Below are 14,112 nucleotides of genomic sequence, written 5' to 3'. Positions count from 1 at the left end.
TTCTTTATTTTATTCACTCTCCTATTGCTCTTATTCTCTCTGACTTTATTATAATCTTTATATATCTCAACCATACAATTGCGCTTACCGAACCCATGATTCGTTGTGGGGGGCTGGCTACCCCCACAAGGAACCCCACTCTTTCATTCTGGCATTTCCACAGCACAGCCTCGTGCCCTGTGCACAGTAGTTTGACAGTAATGGGTGGCTGTAATGAGTGAGTGGGAGAACGAAGGACTGGGTCCGTGGAAGGAAAAGGAGCCGCGTTTTACAGAGGAACAGAGACCCAGGTGAAGAAACAACAACTTGTTGAGTCCAGGCGATCCAGGACGCTCACAGGTGGATCAGCAAGCATTCCTTCGGGAAGCCAGATGCGTGGGAATGCTAGCCTGGAGTGAATGAGGACACATGGATTGTCTCTGAAATGACCCAACGACGGTTTGCCCTTCGGACAGTGGTTAATGAGAGAAGCAGGAAGAAAGAAGATAGACGATTATTTAATCGTGATGAAACATATCCCCCCCCCCCCGCCCCGGGTCCCTTGAGATGTTTATAACATAGTTACTCTCTTCCCCGGTCACACAGGCAAGGTGTGGGATGGATATCACACACGGGACCATTTGATGAGAAAGGAAAAGTGCAGTGCCCGGGGCCCCTTCCAACGGTCCAGGCACCTGGGAAAGTGTTAAGCAGGAACAGGCCGATGCCCAGTGTGGGCTGACTGTGTTGCTATGTGGTTCATAGTGACGTGGCCAGGTCGACGGGAGGGCCCGAGACACTCATGGCAAGTCTCAGCTCTGCGAACTGCAAACAGGATGGGACATGCCTTTTGCACCCCATTGTGGACCGATAAGAACCAGCAGCCTGAGCAGAGGTGGCACTATCACCCCCATTGTGGCAGAAAGGCTTGTGTCCTGGGCACTGAGCTGGCCTACTCTTCCTAGTGTGTCTTGTCTCGGGGCAGGGCCATGTGACCGAGTCTGGCTCGTAGAATGTGGGTTGACATTATGGGTGCCACGTCCAGGTCCGGCCATCGGAAGTCTCCCACGCAGTCCTCTGCAAGCCATCTCTTCAGGCACTGGCTGAACGGAGAGAATGCAGCCTGAGTCTGAGCAGGCGAGAGCCACAAGTTGAGACTCACCCAGGACCCTGAGTTATTGCCTAAAAGAAACCACTGCACCCCACTCACCTCTACGCCTGTGATAAGAACAATGCATTCTTATTGGGTGAAATCAGTGAAAATTTTGAGATCTTTTGTTGTATCAATTAGTCTGCGCAGACCAACGCAATTCTGCTTCCTACCTTTCCTCCCGGCTGCCCTTCAGAAGCGAGAGGTCCATGGGTAAAAGAGTCTGCATACCCCATCTTTGAGGGGTGTACACTAAACTACGATGAACCGCTAACTGACCTCATTCCTTCCTGAACCCATTCTCTTCCACACATTGCGTCTTTACTCTCTTCCCTGCGACCTTCTTCCCACCTCGCCCCACAAAGTCTCCACCAACAGACAGGTGGCCAGGAGCGGCCCCTTCTCGCCCCAGAGCGATGTCAAAATCACATGGGCACGGCTGGTCTTCAGGAAATGCTGCCGAGGTGTGCGCAGGGCCTTGAGTCCCTCCCTCAAGATGGGCGACCCTAGATCTGAAAGAATGGAAGCGTTGCCAGGACTGCCGTGAGTCCGAGCCAGCCCACGACAACAAACAATAGCGGCTCAAAGGCCGTGGGGCTGACTTCCTTGTACATCCCCTAGTTAAGGACTTGGCAGCAGGGCTCCGGAGGGACTGGGTGTTGCCACGTACAGCTACGCCTCGGGACTGCTTCCCAAGCTCATCTCTCAGTGGCCAGAGTCATTATTTTGCCAAAGGATTGTTTGTTTCTAAAGATTTTTTTTTTGTGTCTACCAAAGAAATGGCATTTTGGTGCGCCCTGGGGACGAGGGCCATGCAGTGTCAGGTGTGCTCCTGGTCCCCAGTCTGTAGATTGGTAGCATGTAGAGCGTTTTCCTCTGTGGCCCATGGAACACCGATTGACCTTGCCGTGCTTGGAGCGGGGAAGTTATTTTAAGACCCCATAGAAGATTCTGCCGTACCTGAATCCTCACAGTGTTCTGGCTCCTTTAAAAAAATATTCGTCAAGGGCAAGATATGACAAAATAACGATGTATAAATTACCAAGGGCACATGAAGGAGGGGGGAGCGGGGAGGGAGGGAAAAAAAAGAGGACCTGATGCAAAGGGCTTAAGTGGAGAGCAAATGCTTTGAGAATGATTGGGGCAGGGAATGTACAGATGTGCTTTATACAATTGATGTATGTATATGTATGGATTGTGATAAGAGTTGTATGAGCCCCTAATAAAATGTAAAAAAAGAAAATAGGAGAAAAAAAAAGAAAATGATTAGGGCAAAGAATGTATAGATGTGCTTTATACAATCGATGTATATATATGTATGGACTGTGATAAGAGTTGTATGAGCCCCTAATAAATTGTTTTTAAAAAAAAGAAAAAAATATTCGTCAAAGGCGCTATTCATCTATGCCTAGATTCTGGCTAAGCCTTCCATTTCAGAGCCCCTTCTCCCTGGACCTGGAGACAAAGTTGTCTCTGATAGACTTCCAGAACCGTGGGCCCTGATGGTCCACCCTGAGAGACCAACGTGAAGTTCTGGGCCCACTCCTTAAAGAAGATACAGCTTCAGTCTTCATCCGCTTAGCCTTTGTAGAGGATCAAGGCGGTGTCCTAAGGTTCAGGCCACCCCTCAGAGCACCCTCGTTGGAACGCTGACACCAAGGCATCATCTTTGTTTAAAAGCGCAAGTCGTAAGTCCTCACTAAGCATACAACAGATTTAACAGATGGCCAAGCTTATGAGAGGACGACTGTCACCAATAGGAGGACAAGGAGACGTTAGATACAGGCTACTGCGATACCACAGGAAGCAGACGGAAGTAACCCACGAAGCATCCTCACCACAATGTTTCGCCTCATTCTTACAACACCTTTAGATACAACTTCCAGAATCCAAGAAAGAAAGAGGGTAGAGGAAGATGTTAGCACCAGGTTGATGGAGCAGCGATACTGGGAGGGTAAGGGAAGTGGAGAGGGGGGAGAAAGGGGGAACCAATCACAATAATCAATGCATGCCCCCCCTCCCAGGGGGATGGACAGCAGAAAAGTGACTGAAAGGAGACAATGGTTGGTTGAAGATATGGGGGGGGGGGTGAGAATGATTTATAAATTATCAAGGGGACATGGGGGAGGGAGGGGGAGGGAAGGAGGGAAAGATTGAGGAGCTGATGCCAGGGGCTCAAGTAGAAAGCAAATGTTTTGAAAAAGATGATGACAACATATGTACAGATGTGTGTGACACAATGGATATATGTATGGATTGTGATAAGAGCTGTAAGAGCCCCTAATAAAATAAAATAAAAAGCAAGCAAACGAACAAACAAATAACACCATGAGGAAATATTTAGGGAAGTCCAGAGACTAGGACACGGAGTAAGATAATTAGTCTAGAATCCTCAAGAAGTCAGTTGTGGGGTGGGGCATGGGGGTGGGGGTGAGTCAACAAAACATGTGTCTCTGGATGTGCGATGGGGAGAAAGTTCTAGATGAGGAGTCTGAAGAAACCTAACAATCAAATGAAACATGTGGATCTTGTTGAGTTATGAGCTGTCAGGGGCATTCGGGGGACAAGTAGGAAAATCTGCGTGTGGATGGGTCTGACTTGCTCTTGAAAAGTATGTGACTCCAGCTAAGTGTGGTGATGGCATTGTGTTCATGCAACCACACTGTGTTTGTGTTTCTAGGGGCGGATGTTGAAGCCTTTAGGGATGAAATAGCATGATGTCTATGACTTCCATTAAATTCGTTCAACAGGAAGGAAGGAAGGAGGAAGAGGACAAAGGAAGGAGGAAGGAGGAGTAGATGGCAAATGATGGCACTCCTTTGATCTAGGAGATTAGATCTTTGACGGTGTTGGTTAAATACTTTTTGATCTTAGATATTAGGTGTCTTTGATATTTACTAGTCGGCCTACATTTTGGGCGGCAGAATCTTCAAGGAGAAGAGAGCCATGGGTGAAATACCAATTTTGCAGTTGACCGCCGATGCCTAACCCACAGTGCCACCAGGGAAAGTTAAAAAAGGCCCCCTACATCTTCAATCTTGGCTATGAGGTCTAGATGACCTTACCAAAGTGCTGTGGTTGAGCACTTTAAGAACAATTTGGTTTACTAAGTACTACCATTGGGGGTAGGAGTGGTGCCCGTGCCAAGGCAGAGTCTAGGCATTCTTAGAACTTTGGCCTAATAATTGGCTACCAATCAGTCTATTTACTGATCTATCTACCTATCTATCACTAGGAGTCAGAATTGACTCAATGGCAATTGGTCTTTTGACCTATCTAGCCGGCTACCACTTACCTTTCTATCTAGCACCTGCCTATCTAAGAAGTGGTTTCATTGTGACTATAGACAATGACATTCACCCACGTAGAGATCACTGCTGTTCACTAGATCCAGGGTTGGACAGCCATTACCACTGTCCGGTCTGGAAGATTTTCACCACGTCCCCAAAGAAATGGCATACCCATAAGCAGTCAGTCCCCATTTCCTTCTAACACGCACCCCCAGCCCCAGCCCTAGGCAGCTGCTGGTCTGTTTCCTGTCTCTAGAGCTTCGCCTAGCCCGTCCACGTCATATAAATGGAGACAGCCCACGTGTGGCCTTTTGTGACTGGAGGCTTACACGGAGCTCAGCAGGGCTCCCTCCCCTTTCTGGTGGCAAAGAATACCCAGGGTACGAGCTGCCGCGCGGTGTTCGGTCTTTTGTTAGCGGATGAGCATTTGGGTGGTTTCTGCTTTCTGGTCAGGATGAACAGAGCTGCCCATGGCCTTCACGTGCAGTTCTGTGTGGAGTTCTGTTTTCATTTCCTTAGAGTGTACACCAGCGGCTGAGTCACCCGGCAACTCCCTTCAGCACTTTGAGGAATGGCCAGACTGTTTTCCAACGCTGCTGCGCGGCACTGAACACTCCCACTCGCAGGGCAGGAGGGTTCCAATGTGTCCATATCCTCGCCAACACTGGTTAGTAGCTGTCCTGTGGATGTCAGCCATGCCAGAGGGTGTGTGTGTGTGTGTGTGTGTGTGTGTGTGTGTGTGTGTGTGTGTGTGTGTGTGTGTGTGTGGCAGTTCATGGGAGACTCAGGCCCCAGCCCTGCCCTCTGTCCTCCAGGCACAGGCACCAGCAGTCACTGGAACCACACATGCTGTTGTGATACTGAGGTTCTGCAAATCACCGAGTTCAGGCTAGGAGGAAAGGCCTGGCTACTTAGTTCTGCAAACCATGCAGGGAACACCCTGTGGATCCTGACAGCCCCATCCGCAGTCCATCGTGGGGATGGTTACAAGGGCAGGCAGTGCTTCCTTCCGTTATCCAGAGCCACTATGAGTTCCAGGGCTGACGCTGGCAGCTAGCAACAACTATCTCTGGAACAAAATGTGCCTCCCGCAGGAGGTGCCCAAGGACCTGTCCCTGATGGGATTTTTACCGACTTCTTAATGAATACTGCCACTGCCATTTGAATTCTTTGGAGATCAAGGTGAATGACTCCCACCTGCCATAAAAATGGCTGCTTGCTATCAGTTTCTCTCCAGAGATTAAGTTCAAACAGCTCACCCACTGGGCGAGGCCCCTTTGGTGAAAAAAATAAATACAGGGGCCCCAGGCCTGCCGGGGTGGAGGTGGGAGGTAGTGGGGTTACACACTGGACTGCGAACTGCAAGGTCAGCCGTTCCAAACCACCAGCCTCTCCGAGGGAGAGAGACAGGGCTTTCTACTCCCGTAAAGAGTCAGAGTCTCAGAAACTCACAGGGGCAGTTCTACCCTGTCCTGTAAGGACCTGGTGAGTTGGCATCAATCCGACGACGGCAGTGAATTGGGCTTGGATTGGTTTGTTTGTTTTGGGGGGCTGAATGGAAGGCAACGGATCCAACCTCGATGTCCTCCGTTTCCTGACCCGTAGCAGCCCAGCCGTGCGTCCCCCTGGAAGGCAGAGCCTTCCCAGCCCAGTGAAGCCGCTGCAGTCACTCAGGGCCCTGCTGCTGCCTCTCTGCCCGAACACTCCTGCAATTGTTTGCCCACAACATCCCATCTGTGGTCCCGCCAGCATGGGAGTTTCCCAAAGAGCTGCAGATCATTCCCCAAGTCGGCCTGTCTTCAATGCAGCCCACAACCCTGCCTGTTTCCCCCCAAACATGGCAGGAATGTGTAGCTGCGAGGAGTCTAGGGGCTGCAGAAGCGGGGGTGGGGGGGTATGTGTTACAGTTGGAGTTTGTTGCTCTGTGTCCTCATTAACTATCTGGTTCCTGCCATCAAGCGGGGCCATCAAGCCGCTTACCTCACTCCTTCTCAATTGCTAGACTCCATCTAGAATTATGACGCTCTAACCCCAATTAACAGCCAATCATTTTGAACATCCTTCTCGGACTGACGGTGGCTTTTTCCTGTTTGTGCGTGAGCCAGCCACAGCCTTGTGACCCGAGGCTCTGGGATGGATCAGCCCTCCCACTCACTCCCTTCTGCGCACATGGCGTCGCCATGGAAACCGCTTGTCAGGCCCTGCTTGGCTGCAGGTACTGGAGACCTCGCTGCTGCAGCCTCAGCCCTGCACTGATTCCCTCTCGTATCTAGTAGGACCTAGGTGCATTCTTGCTGTCTTAAGCTCCCCCCCACCTTGGGGGGCAACTGGGGAGTCCCCAATTCTACTGAGTTACCCCCGAGCTTCCGCCACTGGTCTTCGGGTCAGTGACTGAGCTTCTGATTGCTTCTGCTTCGACCTGAACGCCTCTCCGCCCATCATCCCCCTCCCACCCACCGAAGCGGAGCCCTTCTGAGCTCTTCAGACACCCCCTGCCACTGAGCACCAAGGTCCACCAAGGCCACCTCCCTGGGGCCCCCACCCACTCCTTTTCCTCTGCATCCCCGTGGCTTCAGCCACAATTCAGGATCTCATTCGTTCCCTCGTCCACGACTGCAAGACCCTCCAGCTGGGTCTTCCCACGGCCACGCTTGTTTGCCTCGCCTCCAATCTCCACGTCACAACCACCGGGAAACTGCCCCAGGAACACCAGCCTGACCACCTCCTTCCCTCTCGAGGTCTGTGATGGGCTCCTCTCGCCCTCAGGGTCAATTCCAGCTCCCCTAGCACGGTGCCCAAGAGGACACCTCAGGGTCTCTCCGGAGTCCTCCTCTCCAGCCTCATCACCTCCTGTCTTGACCTCAGCCGCGTCAGCCAGGCTCTCCCACGAGGTGCCTGCTCCCTCTTGCCTCTGTGACCTTGCCCTGCCGGCTCTGCGTTGTCCCGACCCTCCAGTCTTGAATGAAGTCCTCCCTGCTAGGTTTTCTCAGGCTCCCCGGGTTGCCTTCTACCTGCCTTTCTGGTAGATGGTCAAGTCCTTGAGGGCAAAGAGGGTGCCAACCTTTAGCCCAATGGCTACCATAGCCACTCACACGTTTGTTGTTAAGGATGAAGAATAAGCTCCTGGAATAATAATTAATAATAAAAGAACCCAAAATGTCCCCATAGCTTTTCCAGTCTTCTGTTGTTGGGCACCGTGCATCAGCCAGATTGGGCCAGCCTTGAGCTGGCTGCATGGGTCAGGCCACTGTGAGATGGACTGCTGGCCACTGGGGTGTGTGTGTGGAGGGGGGGCAGCACCTTGCAAGTGACCAGTTGCTCCAGCTCAGCTATGACGACTCTTGGTTGCGTCTGCTGTGTTCATCATGAAGGATCCCCCACCTTTATCCACTCCCCAAATCACCCCCACCAGCCTCACAGCTCCACATGCCTGAGCTCTGACCCAGTCGGACCCAGTCGGACCCAGTCGGACCCAGTTGGAGAGCTACTGCTAACAGCAGAGGGAGAGGGGGAGGCTCCTCTGGCTGTCGGAGGCAGATTGCCTCCCTCACAGCTGCCTCCACCTTCACTCAGCCTGCACGCAGCCCAAGATGTGGCCTCCTGGTCAGAAGAGCAAGCCAGGAACGGCTGAGCCCGGTCATGCTCACCGGTGGGAAGGTGGGTGGCGGTGGTGGCGAAGTGTACCGTGTTCACAGATAAAGGGATCAATCACAGGAGAGGTTGACTGGATAGGAATTCCCCCCCCCCCCCGAGATCAATGGGTTATCTGGACAGTGCCAGAGAGCGGGCAGATGCCCACCCACAGGGGTACGCTTGTGGTGCTCAAGGGTATGCAGCCTCAGCCCTGCTTCTGCTCTTGCTCCTACATGGACACCCTCCTCCTCGTCTGTCAGCAATGAGAACTCTGGGTCACTGTGAGAGCTGAGGAAGGACCCTCCGGGAGGGGACAGCACCCTCAAGGCACCACCTCCCCTACCCCCTGCAGTAAAGCAACAAAAGACCCAGGAAGTGGGCCAGTGGATCCAAAAGCAACCTGGGCTCAGCCAGTAGGGGGTGAGGTTGGGTGGCAGGGTGGGGGGGGTGGATTCGATACTATTGACTTCACTTGTTTCTCTCTGCTCAGCGCAGGGGCCTCAAGGCATGGCAGAGGAGAGGGTGGGCAGGTACACTCCACCCTGGCGGGGAGTTCAAGTTTTTACCATGAGAGCTTCTTTCCTTTGGCTGTTAAGAAACAAATGCCCATTAGAGACCAAGCACATCGCGTTCAGACATTTCCATTGAACTATTAATAGTTGAGTCACAGGCAGGAAGAGAGAAACCTGTGAGCATTAAGCATCGCCAATGGGAAAGAGGATGAAACAAAGCCTGCATTTTCTGTCTCCCAAAGCGGAGGCAAAATTTGTCAGGCTGATGGGACGGAACAACCCGCCACTGAGGAGATAAAATGATTCCCACAAGTGCGTGGTTCTGGTGGGGATGAGAGGACGCATGTCGAACGGGAAGGACGTGTGGCCTCAGCACCTCATGGTTGGCCCTGCTGTATTCAGGACTGCGGGGAGAGCTTGCCTGTTGACAACATCGAACGTGGTGATGGAAGAGGCAAAGGGAAATAGACATCCTAAGGGCCTTTAGACACACACTAGGCAGTTACTGCGTGGACTTCTGCATCACCAGGGCCTAGGCCAACGGTCACAGTGTTTCTAAGTGCTCAAGAAATGTTTGTTTAAACGAAACCCAAACCAAAGGGACAGTAGAGCAGGGCTTGTCAAACATCCTCTGCTACGTGCCTCATGAGGCTCGATCAAATGACCCGGTTAATATGAGCTCTGACAGCAAACTAGCCCTCCTTCAGAGGAACTCTGTGCTGTCCCCACGTGAGCACATGAGACAGATAGATGTAGGGTCACAGTGTGGCAATGGGTTGGGTTCGACATTTTCCTTACTTGGGTGTGATCCCATGAACCTAACTAACCCAGAAAAGCTGATGTCCCAACTGGAATTACAGACCCTGCTATAAAACCCAGAGTCCTGGGGCTGGACATTGGTCAGGAGTTCGAAACCACCAGCTGCTCTTTGAAAGAAAGAAGAGGTCTTCTACTCCCGTAAAGAATTATAGTCTCCGAAACCTGTGGGGGGAAGTTCTTTCTACTCTGTCCCATAGGGTCGCCAGGAGTCAATGTCACCCTGATGGCAGTGGGGATTGAGTTTGGTAAAAATCCCACTGCTGTGGAGTTGATTCGAACTCCTATGACAAAGCAGTAGTACCCCTCCAGGGTTTCCCAGGTCGTAATATCTACAGAAGCGGTCTCCCACCTTTTTGTACCCCAGAGGGGCTGATGGGTACCAACCAGCGACATTCGGTTCACAGGGAAGTGCTTAACCATTGTGCCACCAGGTTTCCTTTTCCACAGGTAGAAGCATTAGGATTCCAACATATATTTTGGGGCCGCCAAGGGCATGATTCTTTTCATCACAACCCCTGACGTTCAGGCTTGTCTGGCTGGCTTTGTGCAGGGTCCCTGAGAACTGGACCACTCAGGGTGGGGTCCGGGACCAGGTAGCGGAGGCACTCCCGGGGCACTCAGAGAAATGAGAGCCTCTTTCCATGCTGGGTTGCCGGAGCAGGGACTGAGCAGCAGCCACCTTCCCTGGTCCCAGGCCTGCACCACGGAACTGGAGCGGCCCTGCCCCCAGCACCTGGATCCAGGTTGGCACACTTTGAGTGCTTCCTAAGTGTCTGGTTGGGTGACAGGATAGGTGGGCTGCTGTCTCATAACAGCCTTGTCGGTAGGAAGGTCAGTAAGTGCATCCTCTCAGATGGACAGACCACCGACTTAACCAGAACCTGTCAAGGCAGCGGAGGAACAACCATTTTACAAAAGGCGAACGCCTGACAAGCTGTGTTTGGATACTAATCTTTTCTAGTAGAGGGGTTTCTTTTCTTTTAATAAATCATTTTATTGGGAGCTCCTACTGTTCTGATAACAATCCAGACATCAATTGTATCAAGCACATTTGTACATATGTTGCCATCATCATTTCCAGAGCGCTTTCTTTCTACTTGAGCCCTTGGGATCAGCTCCGTTTCATTGGGGGACAAGAGGCACCACACCCATTGCCCCGACTCGATTCCAGCACACAGGGACCTGCATAGGGTTCTGAGACTGTGTAACATTACAGGGGGGCAGACAGCCTCTTTTTCCTCCAAAGGAGTGACTGGTGGGTTTGAACGGCTAACCTTGCAGTTAGCAGCCCAATGCTTATCCCGGCGGCACCACTCTTTCTCCTGCCCCTCCTAGTCCACCTGTCAGGGAAGGAACAGCAAGAGTGAGGGAAAATCAGACACGTGGGAATGAGGGCAATAATCCCCAAAGGCTGCAGCGAGGGCAGCACTGACTGGTGTGTGCCAGGAGGTAGGGGTGGGGGTGGGGGTGGGGGTGGGGGGGAGGGTGAAGTGAGGAAGACAAGACTAGGAAGAGGAAGGCCCTTCAGGTGCTGAGACAGGTGGAGACACAGCACTAGCCACGAAGGGGTGTCCTAAGCAATTGTCTGCCCTGTTGCTGCTGTCACTCTTGCTATCTTCCCACTTGCTGCCTGCCAGCAGTCTACGGGCAGCCCCGCCTCTGCCTTTAGATCTAACAGAACCAGGTAGAAGAACGGAGACAAAAGCCATCCAGGGGAGGGGGAGGGGCGCTGAGTGCCCTGAAGAGTGGGCTGACTCACAGGCTGACTCAGAGGAAGAGGAGGGAAGGAGGGGGCTGGCCCTCAGAGGAGCCTGGAGCTGGGAGCTGGGAGTCCAGGGACATGGTGTTATTTCAAGAAGTGCCAGCTACTCTGGCGGTGGAGGGAGGAGCAGGCCCTGCAAACAGACGGGAGATTGCACTGGAGGCCAGAGAAGGGAGCTGTGAATCTGTACCCTTCCGAACATTGCAACAAGTGTACCATTCTCTAGGAAGGCTGACCTGCTCTTCAGCCAGTCTTAAAATACTAATTAGATAGGAATTCACAGCCATGGGGCTCCCAGGGAGTAAATGCACCCCACCCACCCTGACCCATAGCTGTTAAGTTGATTCTGATCTTGGTGTGACTTGGCTCCCCAAGCTTGGCAGGGGTGGGGGGTTAGGGGGAAGGGTGGATAGAGAGAGGAAAATCAGGCACCAGCTGATTTTTCTAACAATCTTGATAATTAAAAAACAAAAAGTGTCTCTTTTGACTTCTTTTTGTACCTTCCATCTGGAAAACATTGTGATCCAACCTTTGCTTATAGATTTAAAAAATTTTAAATTACGCAATCATATGACTAAGGTTTCTCCTCTTAATGGTTCTATTGAGGTTTTGAATTGGAAGAGCCCTAGGTCACGCACCGTTAGGAAGGTCGGTTAAGTGTATCATCTCCTGTGGATAGTGCTGGGATGAGATGATTGGTCTTATTGTTCGGACGATGCATGTAGACCCCGGGTGAGCGTGCCCTTGGGAGGGGCTGCTCTCTGTAGATGGCGAGTAATGGAGGGACCGTTTTCCTGGCTCCCTAGGTTCAAGGCCTGTCAGATTTACATCAATTCCCTTGTGGTCATTGCTAAGGAGTTCCTTAAGGCACTTGCTGGGCTCACCAAGGACGGCTACCTGCTCCGGCTGATCTTCAATATACAAGTAGTCCCTGACTTATGATTTTTATTGTAAGACAAACCACCCTGTGGTACCGTGAGTTATTTAATATGGCCCATCTAGCCACAGTCTCTGCAATTCCCACAAAATGACCCTTATCCTGATGGGTTTGGGTAAGAGAAGGTGGGGGAGGATGCTGACAGGATTATGTGATTCAATTACGAGTAGTTTCTAACAGACCTAGTTGCGACTATAAACATTTGGAACTCTCACGTGGAGGTTAGTCAATTTGGCCATCCTGCTAGGTCCAGAATGAGCCATCTCTGCAGTAGGAAGGTGGATTCTCACACCAAGAACGAAGAGCCCGGAGTGGCGTGAGGTTGTTGGACGGTGGGATCCCTGCCCACTAAACCTCCTTGATCCAGGAACGGAGAGCCGTGACACTAGAGCAGAAGCAACAAACCAAAAGGCAGACACAAAACAGAGGGGTTGGCTTCCCAGCCCATGGAATGCCTCCAGGCAAGAGGCTTCACTTGCAGAGTAGGGTGACGCCAAGTGCTTAATTGGGAGAGCTAGATTGTAGGCGTCTGGTGGAGTGGTGTGCTCATTGGTCATTTATCAGCAGTGCTAAAAGAGCTTTGTAGCATTGCCTGAGCATGGCAGAGACCAGGTCAAGGGGCTGAGGGCCAGAGAGAGGCCTGTTCTCTCTGCATGGCTAAGAAGAGGCTGTCTTGACCAAAGGACAGTGTCCAGAACATGTCTGATTGGGGGTTGTAACCTGTTAACTTCCCTAGTGTGAATTCTGTGTGGGAATTGACATGAATTTTGAACCCCAGTGAGCGTGCCTTGGGAGGGGTGTTTGATGACAGCAGTGGCAGGAAGGTTGGAGGGTAGGGGAGGAATTGGCCTTGGCATTGGCCTCGTGTAGAGTTTGGGCTACAGACAATGGCACAGCACGCAATTTACTAGCATGATCTGCAGATGCGATGCCCCCAGTCTCCAAAGGCACGAATTGGGCTTATAAAGATGCAGATGTAATCAGGGGTGGTCATAATGAAAACTGACCGTGAGAGTGAGGGAGAGCTCAGACTTTCATCACAAGCAGTGTTGACACGGAAGGCCATTGTAAACCGAGGACTGCGGGTGTGAACTGGTTAAATAACCGTGTGCGCAATAACCCCCATGGAGGACAAGCCCGCACCCTCAGCCTCATCGAGACAATGTGAACCATCTGAGCTACCTACAAATAATCTGTGTTGATTGCCTACTTGTGCATAATTTGATAATGATTGTCTCCAATGTTCTCCACGGAGCACGAGGATGGCACGGCGACTCTGGCAGAGGCTGGTGCTCTTGAGCAGCGTGCCCGTCTCTGACTTCTCAGGGCGATGCAGACCACTTTGTTCCAATAGCAAAAAGTGTCTCCACGTTGCCTGCCGCCCACAGCTGGCAACAGCCATTGGATTTGGCCATTTTGGCCTCGGCCAACTCGCTCTGTGTGACCAGCTGATTTACTGTATTCAATTTTGCAACATTATTAACCCAGGGGTGTCTGATCATTGAAAACACAAGGAGAATGTGGAGGGTGCCAGCGAGGACGGGGCGACAATGATGATGAACAGAAAAGACTTACATGGGGCAGGTTGAGAAAAAGCACCAATGTGGCACGAAGGTACGAGACGGGGGTGGGGGGGGGCGTCAACCGTCCATAGGGGAGGCCCTGAAGGAGAGAGAGGGTTAAAATGTGTGTGAAACGCTAGCCAAGTCTAGCAGGCAATGGGTAGCAATCAGCAAGAAATAAGGAAACCGCCATACAAGAGATGGGGGGAAAATGTTGAGTGTCTGATGAGAGAATTGGTCCCAGCGTTGAATGCCTCAATCAAAATGCTTATAATCGCCTTTGTTCAGATGAAGGCTAAAAATGTAGTCAAGCATTTAAAAGCCAGGTGTGGTGAAAGTTCTGAAACCTTTGTCAGTGATAGCTCCATGGATTCAAGGTCAGCCAGACCTGTGCGACTATTCTGATCCTTGCTAAGGACTTCCTTATGACCCTTAGAGAGTCCACTAAGGAAGGCTACCCACTTCGGC

At 51.6% G+C, this 14,112-nt stretch overlaps 1 protein-coding gene across 2 annotated transcripts in view; it reads right to left on the bottom strand.

The window, feature by feature from the left end:
• The window catches only part of MKLN1 (muskelin 1), a 337,081-nt gene that overhangs the window by 181,406 nt on the left and 141,563 nt on the right, over window positions 1–14,112 (bottom strand). The gene's annotated exons all lie outside the window — the stretch shown is intronic.

The sequence above is a fragment of the Tenrec ecaudatus genome, chromosome 9 (genome assembly GCF_050624435.1).
Source record: "Tenrec ecaudatus isolate mTenEca1 chromosome 9, mTenEca1.hap1, whole genome shotgun sequence".
NCBI lineage: Eukaryota > Metazoa > Chordata > Mammalia > Afrosoricida > Tenrecidae > Tenrec > Tenrec ecaudatus.
This window is presented reverse-complemented; position numbering and strand designations above follow the sequence as displayed.